The sequence below is a fragment of the Amblyomma maculatum genome, chromosome 5 (assembly GCF_055883805.1).
Source record: "Amblyomma maculatum isolate TAMU_Amacu chromosome 5, ASM5588380v1, whole genome shotgun sequence".
NCBI classification, from domain to species: Eukaryota; Metazoa; Arthropoda; class Arachnida; order Ixodida; family Ixodidae; genus Amblyomma; species Amblyomma maculatum.
In genome coordinates this window covers 98549938-98562373 of record NC_139348.1, presented here as the reverse complement: position 1 = coordinate 98562373, position 12436 = coordinate 98549938, and positions in this window count along the sequence as shown.

Genomic DNA, 12436 nt, shown 5'->3' with positions numbered 1-12436 from the left:
GAACTCATCTTCCTCTTTACAATACCCCCGGCGAAAAGGCGAGCCATCCTGGCGGCTCACGGCAATAACAACACACACGGCTTAAGGCGACACACATGCGGTTACGTCAGTGGAGGTCAGCGGGTGGTATCACGGGTTCCACGATGTAGATTACAGCTCTCGAGGATACGATAAGGTCCATGAAATTCGGGAAAAATTTGGAAGCGAGGTCGCAAGTGGTAGATGGCACGCGAAGCCAGACCACAGAGTCGAGATGGAAGATGGAAGGAGTGCGGGTAGAGCCAAAGCGAGATTTTTTCTGTCCCTGCTCTCCAGACGTCAAATACCGAGCAGGCAGAAGGCAATCCTCAGCGTACTTGAGAGCTTCCGAGACTGACCGATAAGGGAGAATAGTGTCTACGACAGAGGAAGGTTCGCGCCTGTTGAGATGAAAAAATAGTGAAAAACCAACCGTCGTCTGTGTGGGGGTGTTGCAAGCATACGTTACGAATAGTAGGATTCGGTCCCAGTCGGAATGGTCAAGCGCGACGTACACGGAGAGCATGTCGACCAAGGTGCCGTTAAACGTTTCTATCAAACCGAAGTTTGATGCTCCGCACCTACACCAAGTTTTAACGGGGTTTCCGGTAGCGTAGAGTACCTTATAGAGACCGCAAAAGCGACCGTCCTGGTACTTCCTACCAGCAGCTTGATCTAGCGCCGTGTGCCTGCTTGCCGCAGCTCATCCTTCTCATTAAAATTACGTTACTTTGCAACATGTACAGTCAAGCTACGCTAGGAAAAGTGCCCGATCATATATTCAGCCAACTACCACCTGCGAAATGTATTCTGAAGTGAAACGTCAATATGCTATAATGTCGCATTTATCTAACAGGAATGAAGGTGCGAGTACGACCTAAAAATAATGTATCTGATTCGGGTTCCAAGTGTCCTGGTGAGCTTTATTTTCATATAAAATGTCCTACCCGAGCTGGTAGCTCCTCAGACGCGGGTCGTGGCATATGATTTCCTTACGTAACATAAACCGTCGATCAATCAAGCCCAGGTCAATATTCCTACCAGAGGCACGATCGTTGTTTAGGGGGACGGGGCGTTTTCCTTCCGGTGGCTACTAATGGTCTCGCATTAAATTCTTCCAGTACTTTTGACTGCTGTCTGTGGCTATTAGCTTTTTGTGACAGCATACTAAAGGCACTAGGACTAAGGCCTTTATGTGGTCTAATAACCCATGTTTCTGTTGCCAGTTTGGTCCCTCTCTCGGGTTCTCCTCACGCTAGTCGTAGATGGCAGGTGACATCGAAACCTACATGCCTACAATTCATGTCACCGGCCAACCGCTACCTGCTAAAGTCTGCTCGTTTTAAGCATGAAATACATTTAGCTACCCTTAACGGTGACCTTGAGGAGAAATCCAAATAAATCCAAGGATCGACAACCGGGCAACATTATTCCTTCAGCCAGGAACCAATACGGGGACATCCTGGCACTCAACGAGATTTCATGAGAACAGATAGCTCTCGCAGGTTTTCGCGATCTCCCCCAAGGATGGGGCGACGATGGCAGACATTAGCGCACAGAACGCCACCCGACGCCGGCGGTCGAAGCGGCGGCACCTGAAGAGCGTTAGGGTATCTGTGTATGTGATGACATTCGCTCATGACGTACGTTTCGTTCGTTAATAGATTGTTGTAAAGACGGTCGGAGGCTCTAGAATGCGCTGGTTCTACGTTCTTGTCAGGCCAGCGTCTCTTCGTGGCCTCATACGCTTTTGCATCGTTCCGCGTGTTACTGACGCTATCGTTTGAGATACTTAAGCCGAGCGATGAAGCCTGATGAAAGATGTAGAAAGCCTCTTGGCCAAACATGTCGCTTTCAGTGTTATATGCTACGGCAGGAGACCTGTAGCCCTTGTCGACAAGGCGAAGATTATATGGCCATTCGCACATTTGATATGCCCACCACGAAAGGTAACTGCCTATCCGAGGCCGTCAATGGCAGGCAGGCGACCGGTTCGATAGGGACATGTAAAACATGCATGAATGACTCAGCACACACTCTTTTTTTGCGTGCCGGGGGGGGGGGGGGGGAGTGGAAGGTAAAGATCGCGGTGTGTGGGGGTGGGCATTAGAACCATTTAATATCATGGCCAGTAACATCTCTAACCGCTATGCGCTATAACCGTAATCATTTTGTTTTCATCTACTCTTCATTACAAGAAAGGTAAGAATTGTTTTTGTACCATGTACTTCAGATGCCTGCAAGGAATTCCAGACATCGAGGCCAATGGTTTTTTTTTTTTTTTTTTTTTTTTTACAAATTTAGCTTATATGGATTTGACCTAAACATTAAAAATATAGAATATGCAGGGCCGTAGGAAATAGACACCTCTGAACGGTCAACTAACTCAAAGCATCAGCACAAAATTGAATAATTCATGGGTGCACATATTATTTAGGGATAAATTCGGTTATCGGGAGCCATTTGTATTTCGCCGTGGAATGGCAGCCACTGCAGGACTTTCAATGCGCCGCCGTTGACCGCACGGATGCCGCTTACCTGTTGTCGTCGTTGACCCTGAAAAGTGAAGATAAATTGTATAACTGATGCTAAAAAAGGAGTAAACAAAGCTGCACCTTTTCGTGATCGATGGAATGCGCAAAATAAAAGAACCAAATGATGTCAGAAAGCTACTACACATTTTAACAATGGTTCGAGCAGAAATTGATTACGTGGTGGATACTTACAACACCCTATGAAATGAATTGGCATTAGGTCACCTCGTCCGTTTAAGTTGGCCATTTTTTGCTCATAATACATTCGCATTTTAGAGAAATGTTGTTGCGCAGCGCAGAAATCAAAGATGACGGGACAAACGCCATAAACTAGTTACTTGAACACAACATGCCTGGATATGTACACCCATTAATTCATTAATCATATTGTTACGTACTGAGTACGTGAGTGCGAGACGTGCGGGGATCGACACCCCACACCTACACCTCAACCTCGTAACGGGGGTGTTATTTTTAGTCTAGGCGCTGAAAGTCCCCAAGACACGCCAGCTTCTGCTTCCTCCTCTTCAAACTCCAGCTTCTTCTTCTCTTCCGATGACTAACCAAAGCACCTGATACTATAAATCATTCATAATCGCATACACCTGGTGGAAGAAATGTTTGTGTTCCAAACCCAATGGTTTGGTTATGAAGTGGTCAGGCGTTTTTATAAAAAAAGGCTTCATATAGTGCTGTGCTTAACTTTGGCAAGACGACTGCCTAGGATCTTTAAGTCTGTCAGCTATGCTCTGAACTACTTGCACTCCTTGAATTGCTTCGGTAGAAGTTGTATTGACGGCTATTTGTATGGACGGCTCATGTTTGCCCGTCTTATTAATGGGCACACATACCCTTTTATTGGCGTCGACTTTGTGATACGACAAAGATAATTTGAAAGGAATGTCTCAGGCCGTCACCACTTTTATGTTGACACGCTAAACACACTAGAGCAGCCTAGAAAATCACTGCTATGAACTACGAAGCGCCAGCAAATGAAGCTGCGAGCGTTGATCTGAGTAGAGACACGTTTTGTCCCCCTGCGATTTCACTCATGCGCGTGCGCGCAGATTCGTTTTCAGACTCCGTCCGCTGTCATGAATTTAGCTGATGGGTGGGTAGAGCACGCATATGCCTGCCTTGATAGATTTTCGCTGGTGATGAACGTGCCTTCTACAAAATTCTGAAAGCATGCCGCTACCCACAGCAAATACTTTTCTCAGTCTTTCATTCGAACTGCGGGGGCACAGAATGCGATTACTGAGAAAACTTGAAAATAGGGCATCCCTTTCTGGGCTTAATTTCAGTACCTGATCGATGCGAAAACTTACCAGCGCTTGTCGTAGGAGGTGAAGTACGTGGTCGCTCTGAAATGCGAATAAAGAAAGCATGATACTGTATATATTGCGAATTACGCACATCTCGAAAATTCATGCCTGCGATCTAGATTATTTTTTTCGACAATAATAAGTGTTCGTGTGTGAGAAGAATTGGGGCAATATTAAAGCGATCAAAAAACAGCGTTCCAATTTAACGGGAGAAGGTATCCCATAAATTCCTCAAGAAACGTATCACTCACCTTTTTTTTCCAAATAAAGCAGTGCGAAATCAGAGTAAATATCTTTGGGAAGCTTTGTCTCATTCACCAGGATGCCTCTCTCTTTGATGCAAGAGGAGAAAAGGGGTTGATAGTTGCGATAGTATTCTCTGCACCACGAATTTGCAAAGGTGAACAAGGTACCCGTTTCCTTCATATACCTCCACATCATACGCGCACTTATTTTCTCGACAGGAATAAAATAACAAAGCATCCCTGGGCACCAGTGTGTTCACGGACAATGGTAGCATCATGAGATTAACGGCGCGAACCGAAAAGTCGCCTATCATGAAGTGCTCAATAAAAGACTCCGAATTGCATTCGACCTAAGGGGGTTCCCTGACATATGCCCTGACAATGTGTAGCACGCGGGAAGTTTTGCATTTTGTCTGCATTTAAGTATGGCCGCCGCCGATAGTGGCTCGACACGTTGATCTTGTTCGCGACAGCCGGACGACAAAGTTACTGCGGCGCGTAGGAAGGAGCTGACATTACTAGTACCTACTTGTTGTTAGCACAGCCTTGGCGGTAGTCGTTGTGGCTTGTGTCTTCATTGCTGCGGAGTTAGAGAACACAACAATTAGGCTTAAGTGCATCTTCAGCTGCCTGAGCAAGACTGCAGTTGGAAGTTTTCACGAGTATCGCTTTCTCGTCTCCACTTTAGTGCATTCTACTCGTGGAGAGCTCGTCTCTCCTCAGCGGGAGCTAGGCATCCAGGAGAAGGGTATCATCATCATCATCATCATCATCAGCCTGATTATACCCACTGCAGGGCGAAGGCCTCTCCCATATTTCTCCACTTAACCCGGTTCTGTGCTAGCTGCATCCACCTGACCCCTGCGAACTTCTTAATCTCATCCGCCCACCTAACTTTCTGCCGCCCCCTGCTACGCTTTCCTTCCCGTGGAATCCAGTTTGTTACCCTCAGCGACCATCGGTTATCCTCTCTTCGCACTACATGTCCCGTCCATGCCCATTTCTTCTTCTTAATTTCTACTAGAATGTCGGTAACTTGAGTTATTTCTCTGACCCACTCCGCACGCTTTCTATCTCTTAATATTACCCCTACCATTTTTCGTCCCATAGCCCTCTGGGTTGTCCTCACCTTAAGTAGAACTCTCTTGGTTAGCCTCCAAGGTTCAGCCCCATAGGTGAGTACAGGCAAGATGCAACTGTTGTATACTTTTCTCTTGAGCGATACCGGTAAACTGCTAGTCATAATCTGCGAGTGCTTGCTAAATGCGCTCCATCCCAACCGTATTCTTCTTGTTATTTTCATGGTCCGGATCTGCGGTTACTACCTGTTCTAAGTAGACATATTCGCCTACTACTTCCAGTATTTCACTACCTAATGTAAACTGCTGTTCCTTCCCGAGGCTGTTGAACGTTACCTTAGTCTTCTGCATATTGATTTTCAAGCCTACCTTTCTACTTTTCCTGTCCAGGTAATCAATCATTATTTGCAGTTCATCCCCCGAGTTGCTTAGCAAGGCAATGTCATCAGCAAATCGCAGATTACTGAGGTATTCTCCATCTATCCTTATCCCTAACTGCTCCCATTCCAAGTCTCTGAATACTTCCTCTAAACAAGCTGTGAATAGTACTGGGGAGATTGTGTCTCCTTGCCTAACACCTTTCTTTATGGGAATTTTATTACTTGCTTTATGCAGAACTATGGTTGCTGTGCAGCCACTATATATATCTTCCAGCACTTTCACGTACGGCTCGTCTACCCCCTCATTTCGCAATGCCTGCATCACCGCCGAGGTCTCAACTGAGTCAAATGCTTTTTCGTAATCAATGAATGCTATGTATAAGGGCTGGTTATATTCCGAGCATTTTTCTATCACCTGGTTGATGGTATGGATATGATCGATAGTAGAGTACCGTTTCCGAAGCCCTGCTTGATCCTTTGCTTGATTGCAGTCTAAGGTTGTCCTGATTCTATTAGCGATTACCTTTTAGCGATTAGGAGAAGGGTATGCCCTCGCTTATTAACACCACATTGTGTTGTGTATTGCTGCAGTAGTGGTGCGGTTGGGTGAAGGGACAAAATAAGGGAAATGCCCGTTCTCCATAGGAGGTGGCCAAAAGCTTATCACCTTCCCTCTTCTGCCTAGACTTCGCTTAGAGCTACATAATTTAGAAGGCAACTATAGGTAGTAGTATCTTTGTTCTCGCTGCGTCAGTAGCCTTCACATTTCGTATATTCAAGGTATGAGAAACACGTCACTCTGAGAAAACTACGGGTAAACGCCAGTAATCGTGTTTTAGGCAAAGTTAGGTAGTAGCCCCATTCAGTTGTCCGCGCATTGTAAACTTGAAGGAGAGGAATTCGCTGTCTGACAGGTCATCCTTCAGCTTGTCGCTAGACAAAAACGCAGCGCCTGCTTTTTCCCAAAACCGGGCATTAATTGGGCGATTAACGCAAATTGAAGCTTTCCTGCGTCGAGAGGTTAGCAACTGTCATCAAGCGAGCTACAGATGAACGAAACTACGTGAAAAAATCTACATGGCTGGACCGAATAAGAAAAGGCTGCATTTTAGCGCCGCCGTCAGCTGCCATTTTCGCATGAAAACCCCGATCGACAGAGTGACATTTAGAAGGATAAATTTATTTCTGTATTATTACCTAAGTAGAACGTGTGAGAGAGAAGAGGAAGAGTTTTTAGAAAGCGTTAGGTGGCAAGAAACAAGCGCCTATTATTGGGAGCTGGATTACGCATTGGCGATTCTACTGCTACCTTGGTGGGAATGGCTCAAACAACCAGAGACAAAACTCTCCCTTTATATCTCTTTCTACTTTCTGAGCTGAGAAATATTGAGAGGAGGTGGAAAGAGGTGTGCAGCAATATGTGGACAGGGCAAAAAAGCTGTTGCTACTCATAAGTGGGCAAGTGACATGAGCGGATGGATTCGACCAGACAACCTGCTTGATTATTTGAACTCATCCCTGGCAGATGCTTCCATGCTATTCTGAAGAGTTAATCTCCTTTATAATTTAAAAACGAGTGTGAGAATAGTGTCAGGCATGCGCACAGAAGGGGACAAGGAAGTGTGAAAAAGAGGCTCTCCAGAATATAGGTTGAGGAAGAGGAGGCTCACCATCTGTTAGTTAGAGCACCAGGGTAAGTTGAAGAATCACTCTGTAAATAAACCTTAACAGTGTGGTGGAGGTGCTGCAACGATCACCACGGTTTCTTCTCTACCTCAATCGAGCCGCCGGCACGCTGGGCTCCCCCCTTTGACCGCCACAATGATCCAAGACGGCGACACACGGCAGCCAGGCACAGCGGCAACCGTATAGCAGCATTGCCGTGAGCCGCTGACCTTTTCTGGCAAGGCTGGCGAAGATGTTGACGAATGGCTCACCCATTACCACCGTGTGAGGAAGTACAATTGCTGGGATGCCACTGTAAAGATGGCAAATGTTTTTTTCTTGGACTCCACAGCCCTGACATGGTTTGGGAACCACGAAGCGTCTCTAACAAGCTGGGATCGTTTTCGAGAGGAGATTCGAAATTGTTTCGGGGATATCGCGGCAAAATGGAAATGCGTAGAGCAGACTTTTTTCCAGCGAGCTCAAGTGCCTTGCGAAACATGCACAATGAAGAGGTCCTAAAACTGTTCAAAGCACTGAATTCGAGTATGACTGACGAAGACAGAGTTGGTCACATCTTAAAGGGAATCGCGATGGACGTATATAAATAATTAATTACAAAAGGCAACTTGGATTCTCCCACGGCCGTGATCAAGCGCTGTCGTACGTTCAAAGCTCTAAAGCTGCGTCGCATAACCCCGAAATTCGACCGTCTGCCTAAAGCCACAATTGTTGCAAGCGTGGATTCGTACAAGCATTCACATGTATCTCCGCAATTTGCGGGCATGATTCGCCAAGTTGTCGGTGATGAATTCTCCCGTCATCAAGATGTTGTGAACCGCAGTGCGATCTCCTGTGATAGCTGCTCCCTGCAAGCAGCTCCCATTCAGCGGTCTTCTTCTTGGGGTTCTACCGCTCCTCCTCCCCTCCGCGACCCTCGAAACGACTCCTATGAACCTACTCTCTAGCTCGTTCTCACTACAGTACGCCGCCTCCTCCGCAACGACCCCAGCGGCTGGACTTTGCTGATCGCTTCCATCCTGTTTCTGACGTCATTATTTGGACCGTACTCGTGAACCACCAGTATGTTACCGCTGTAGCATGCTTGACCACATATTGACATTCTGCCGCCGCCGGAACCCGGCACCACGCTTCCAGCGCCGACGATCAAATCGTCGTTCTACAGGGAGTGCCAACCTGTTCTCCTTCTTCGGGCTCCTACCGGCACGCACCACCACGCAACGACTCACCACCTTCCAACCGCAGCCAGACTCCTGCCCGCCGCTCTAGACGTTCGCCCTCTCACTGCCGTTCTTCTCCGCCACCGGGAAAATGACGCGTACGGCCGATGGAGGTGCGGTCACCAGGTCATCGATATTGCCAATTCCTCTGGCAGTCGTTATGCTTAAGAACCGCTTGGAAGTGTTAGTAGATGGTGTTAGCGCTATGACCTTAGTGGATACGGGTTCTACAGTTTCCGCGATGAGCTTAGATTTTAAGAACCATCTCGGTCACAACATTATGTTTGGTTGAGATAGAACTGTCATATTTCAAGGTGTAGGGGGAGAATCATTGGTTCCGCTTGGTATTTATTATGTAATTGTAGTGGTTGCTGGACATGTGTTTAGAACTGAATTTACGGTGCTCCCTCGCTGTACGCACGACGTTATTCGAGGAGTTGACTTTTTACAGCAGTGTGGCGCAAATCTCGACTTCAACAGTGGCGAGATATCAATAAGCCCCAGCCTTCAATCGGCCCTCATAGAAGAATCGCCGCGGGCTGTCCAAGCGTTTTCTGTCTTCGAGGATACCGTCGTTCCGGCGATCTCCGCCATCTTCGTCCCAGTTGTGTCCTCTGGCGTAGTTCCCAACGGCTTCGACGCTCTTGTGGAACCCGTTTCCCTTTCCGGTGATAAAAAGTAGTGTTGGTGCCCCGCAGCGTTGTTTCAGTGAACGAGGGTCGTGCCACGCTTTGGGCTGTCAACCATTCCAACGAACCTGCAGTATTGCTGCGTGGTTTGAAGCTCTAAGACTGGAGAAGAACGCCTTTCTATGCACATCGCCACGTTCAGTGACGGCGTTGCTCGTTCAACTAGATGTCCCGAGAATGCCGATTCTCAGTTTCAGTCTATGATTAACGAAAGGTACCCACCAACGACGGCCAAATATTGATGGAGGTTCTTATGAAACATCCGGACGTGTTCGACTTTGCTCTAGATCAGCCAGCACCGATTCCGCCTTCCCGCACCCATCACATGATCGACACTGAACTGCACACGCGATTGGACAGATGGCATACCGTCTGTCACCTTCAGAACGTAAGATAAATGACGAACAGGTCCGTGATATGATGCAAAGAGGAATTTTTCAGGAATCATCTAGTCCATGGGCCGCCCCTGTGATTCTCGTGAAAGAAAAAGAGGGCACATTGAGATCTTGTGTCGATTATCGCCGCCTCAATACTGTCACAAAGAAGGATGTTTACCCGCTTCCGCGCGTTGATGATGCCATTAACTGCCTTCAATCAGCTTTCTACTTTTCCTCCGTTGATTTACGGTCCGGATACTGGCAGATACCGATGCATCCGAAAGACAAAGAGAAGACAGCATTCGGGACCTCAGAAGGGTTATATGAGGTTAACGTGATGCCTTTCGGCCTATGCAACGCTCCGGCTACCTTTGAAACATTTATGGACACTCTTTAGCGTGGACTGAAGTGGCAAATTTGCATGTATTACCCAGATGACGTAGTGATTTTCGGGAGGATCTTCGCCGAGCATAAAAGCCGTTTAGCTGTGGTCCTTAACGGCATGGAGAAAGCGGGCCTCGTGCTGAACTTTAAAAAGTGCCGCTCCGTTGAATTCCAGATCGTTGTGCTTGGCCATTTGGTTTACAAAGACAGTGTTAGGTCTGTCCCACAAACGATTGAAGCCGTCAGCTGCGTCAAAGAGCCCAAGTCTGTGAAAGAACTCGCGACTTAGAGCAGGACCGCTCTAAGTCGCGCTTCGACCGTCAGCATCAGGATGTCTCCTACCTTCCCGGCGACTTAGTGTGGCTCTGGACACCTTTCCGCAAGTGTTGTTGGTCCCAGAAGCTGTTGTCGCACTGCACAGGTCCATCTATTATGCTCGCACGCATCAATGGGTTGAATTACGCCGTGCCTCACCCATGTTCCCAAGGCCGCTCTTTTCGGAAAACACAAGTATTCCATGCCGCAAGAATGAAGCGCTGCAACTCTCGGGGCTCTGACTGACAGCCCAGGGGCTTCGTCTGCAAATGGGGAAATGTCAGGCATGCGCACAGAAGAGGACAAGGAAGTGTGAAAAAGAGGCTTTACAGAATAGAGGTTTACGAAGAGGAAGCTCACCATCTGTTGGTTAGCGCTCATGACTAAGGAGACGAATCACTCTTTAAATATACCTTAACAATAGTTATCCTTAATCACTTTTCTGACATTTACCTAATACCTCTATGCTTGGGTGCTATGGTAACTGTGATGCGGTCCGTTGCCAAGACACCGAAAAGGTGATTTGAATGACGCAATTCAGAACAGCAACTCCAGATCTACTTCCACGAATGCTTCCTAACACCATTTTCTCCTATGGTAACGCTTAACAGATCTGTATATTGCTACGTGCGAGGAAAAAGCGGGAAGTGGCGTGGAGAGGAGCGCTCGCTCTAGGCCCGCCGTGATTCATTAAATCATCTTTCTGTCACCCTGTCATTGACTATCTTCTCTCTCTGTTCTCGATGTGCACCGGCTTGCCGCCCAGTAACATTTGGTGGGGGTGCTGGGTATTTCACCTTTCCTTATGTTGCCCCGAACTTCGGTGCCCTACGTCTTCGATCGCTATCGGCAGGAAGTCTAGGAAGCATCGCTTGGCTGATCCCCAGTCTGCCGGAATCGAAGCGACCTCGCAGCAAGTTTCACCGCTCCATCCCCCCGCCCCGACCACAAGACATGACGCAGTGACCAACACGAGACGCCACACACACGACCACAAGGCGTGACGAGGCAGCCGAACACCATGTGAACCCATTGTCCCGATATGCTGACCAAATACCCCGAAGAGCAAATACCCCACGAGCGAAGACGCCCCTATACAGGAAGAAATCACCCTCCCATGCCAGACAGTGCATGCCTTGACCTCCGTCATCATGTCTTGGCGATCAGGGACCCGAAAGCGTTCTCGGTCAGGCTTCATCGGGAACCATCGCATAGACAAGCCATTGTCTCCTTCCCTCTTCCTTGTCTTCTTCTTCAGCCATCTAGTCACGCCAATCGTCATGCCACGGATCGCATCTAAATCTGCAAATATCCTCGTCCACGATTGGGACGATCGCTCAGTGGTGCCGGATGATGCTACAGACGACGAAGAAATTGACATTGGCACGGTAGGAGCGCTCGCGCTAGGTCCGTCGCGTTTCATTAAAACATCTCGCAGTTTTCGACCATCTCTGACATCATTTGTATTATATAAACTGCGGGGTGAAGGCCTCTTCCGAATTACTCAACTAACTCAGTCCTCTGCTAGCTGCATCCACTTTACCCTACGAAGTTCTTAACCTCAATCACCCACGTAATTTTCTGCCTTCCTCATTATGATTTCCTGTCCTTGCAATCCAATTTTTACCCTTCGCGACCATCGGTTATCTTGTCTGCTTTGAATGCCCAGCGCATGCCCATTTCTTCTTTTGATTACCACCAGAACTTCATTAACTCGAGTTATTTCTCTAGCCTACTCTGCATGCTTCCTGTATCTTGACGTCAGACCTACCATTTTCATTTCCATAGCTCTCTTCACTATCCTCAGCTTAACTTGAACCCGTTTCCTCAACTACAAGGCTTCAGTACCATAGGTGGGCACCTTAGAGCATCTTAATCACTAAAATTATTCATGAAATCACAGAGATCAAAATTTCTTCCTAAGCTTTTGCAATGTTTTGTAATGTATTTTGACTTCTTGGCTGCTTATGAGTTTTTTAATATACATTTAGCAGAAAGAAGTTCATAATTAGGGTTAAGGTCGCACTTCTAAATGAATGTTCTAAAAACTAAGAAACTTCATCTTTCTTTAAACAGCCTATAATTATTTACTGAAGACCAAGCTTTGTCTTGTCATAATGTGCATTATTGCATTAATTAAGGCGGCTAATAAATTACCACGATCGATGTACAAAAGTTTTATCA